The sequence below is a fragment of the Trichechus manatus genome, unplaced genomic scaffold (assembly GCF_000243295.1).
Source record: "Trichechus manatus latirostris isolate Lorelei unplaced genomic scaffold, TriManLat1.0 scaffold00007, whole genome shotgun sequence".
Lineage (NCBI taxonomy): Eukaryota > Metazoa > Chordata > Mammalia > Sirenia > Trichechidae > Trichechus > Trichechus manatus.
In genome coordinates this window covers 32,167,694-32,170,527 of record NW_004443943.1, presented here as the reverse complement: position 1 = coordinate 32,170,527, position 2,834 = coordinate 32,167,694, and positions in this window count along the sequence as shown.

Genomic DNA, 2,834 nt, shown 5'->3' with positions numbered 1-2,834 from the left:
TACCAATGTACTATTTTTCCTTCAAGTCCAACTGAAGTATGACTTCCATCAGGAAGTCAGGAAATTCTGGGGCATACCTCTGGCCTTCTCTGCTTTCTAGCTCCCCTCTACCTCACTGTAGCTCTGGGTGCTGGATTGTGAGGCAGAGAGAGCATGGAGCCAGACAGGCATTGTTTCAGTCCCACCTCTGCTACTTATAAACTTACTGAACTTCTCAGAGCTTTAGGTTCCTCAACTATGAAATATGGATTACATGATGAAGCGTATAGTTTTGGGAGGAATAAAACAAGATATAGGATAGTTCCTGGGACACAGAGCCAGTTTCCATTAGTTTCCTTTTCCCTTTCTCTCATTTGGCACTTAGAATATGTCACCATGGTGTCTGACAAGCTACTATAGACTGATAAGAGCCCAGTGATGAGGAAGTAAATTAACAGAGTCCCAGGCCTAGCAGAAATCTTGGAGGTCGGCCAGATCCTGAGTAGCACCCTGCCCAGGTCTTTTCAGACTATTCCAGAAGAGGGGCTATCTGCTTCTTAAATGCCTCCAGGAAAGACAATGGTAAGGATTCAGCTCTGAAAGACTCCAGAAGGAATTAGAGGCTATGATTTATTCTTGTCCCATCACTGATTCTTAGAAGCTGGATAAGCTCCTCCCCTCTTATTCCCTGTGGATCTACTTACTGCACATGGACCGTCTAAATTGGTTTCAAATGTTGAAGATTTGGTGAACTGGGAATACTTTGTTCTGAGTCTTTTCTCAGACATATCACTGCTAAAGTTCATTGGGATCATCACACATGCTTTTAAATCAAATTTCCTTCAATCTAGACTGAACAGCTTCAACCTCCAAAATGTCTCACTGTCAATTTCTAAAAAAATTATTTTGAATAGATTTTAATTTGAAAAAACTGCTTATCCTTTTTCTTCTAGGATCATAGCAAGAAAGATCTCTCAATGAAAAGGAAGAAGATAATTTTTTTTTCTTTTCCAGAAGTATCCACATTTTGAAAATGAAAAAAGCATGAGTTTTAATTTTGAAGAAGAGAAAAATGACAACATGAGGTGGTTATGAATTTATTACATGTGCAATGACTAGAAAACAACATACTGTAGTTTAATTGGTTTGAAATATCCATTTCTCACCATTGTCTTAACTAATCACAAAATGAAACCTAGTCAGAGAATTTGCCACTCTACCTTTATGCATTTTCCAGTGTCACTGAAAGTCTCTGGAACCTAAGATCTTTTCCTTCCAGTCTTCCTAATGGTCTCTGTCTGAACACCATGCAAGATCCAGAGTCTCCTCTTTGCAAATCAGAGTCTTTCTGATGCTGGCTAGAAGGTAGAAAGATTGTCTGCTATTAACAGTCTTTTCTTTCCCACTCCCCCTCCCTCTGAGGTCTCTTCCTAAACTGGAGAGAGCAGAATTTGAATTGTCTTTCAGGTTCCCTTTGGCAGGTAACAAGGCTGTGAAAGGAGGCAGATTAAGATGCTTGAAAGAGGAAACTCAATTTTGCAAGGGGATTTGGTTCTAATCAGTTTATTGGTTTCTGGAAGAATTCTTTAAGTGGAGAGAGGGGGATGACTTATCAGCTAGGCTGGGGCACTCTGGAGGCCCATCGAAGAGTTTAATTTATTTGTATTTATTTTACATTTGTGCTCAGCAGGGGACCCTCTTGAGGAAAGTACCCTGTGCATACATACTAAATATCAGTTACATCGGTTTCTGCGTTTACTCTCCCCATAAAACACGATTGGAGTACAATAAATATGGAAATATGAAATGCATTAAATTAAAATGTTATTAGTTAAAGTAGTTGTAGGAACTTCTTATAAATAATCATGAAGCCTGGCTCTCATGAGAGCATCAGGCAGGATGTTTCAGGCAATTTCTCCCATGCAGAGCTGGGAGGCATCAGGCATTACAAAAACCCCTATTCATTTAAAGTAGATTCATATCAGTCAGCTACTGAAAAGATATAAATTATTATCACTTGATACCTCTTATGTAATAGACTTTGTTTGGATGTCAAAGGCCAACAGAGAATTTAGGCCATCAATTTTGGAGTTCACATACACAAATGCTGGACAAAGTAATTCTCTAGCTTTTATCATATATAAAAAATGTAATCATATAGAAGAATAATGATTAATAATGATTAATTTATCACACTTTTAACTGTATCTTTAATAAATAGCTTGCAATATGACCTTGGGCAAGTCACTTCTTTCTGAGATCTCTCTTGCCCTAATAATCTAGGACTGGGGTGAAGTCTGTAGGAAAAAATGCAATCTTTGGAGTCAGGTAGACTGAAGTTTATAATCCCACTTCAATCAATTAATAGCTCTGTTCCATTATTCAGTTTACCTAATTTCTCTTTAAGTGTTAGATAGGTGGGTGGTTGGGATGGGAAGATAACAGATAGCTAAAAAAAAAAAAAACAAAAACCTGTTGCCATCAAGTCGATTCTGACTCACAGGGACCCTATAGGACAGAGTACAACTGTCCCATATGGTTTCCAAGGAGTCCTTGTTGGTTAATAAATGCCTAATGACTATTAATTAGGTAACACATATAGCAACAGGTTGACTAACTATTACTATTTGTCTTAGTCATCTAGTGCCGCTATAACAGAAATACCACAAGTGGATGGCTTTAACAGAGAGAAGTTTATTCTCTCACAGTCCGGTAGGCTACAAGTCCAAACTCAGGGAGTCAGCTCCAGGGGAATGCTTTCTCCATCAGCTCTGGAGGAAGGGTCCGTGTCATCAGTCTTCCCTTGGTCTGGGAGCTTCTCTGCACAGGAATCTCAGGTCCAAAGGACGCGCTCT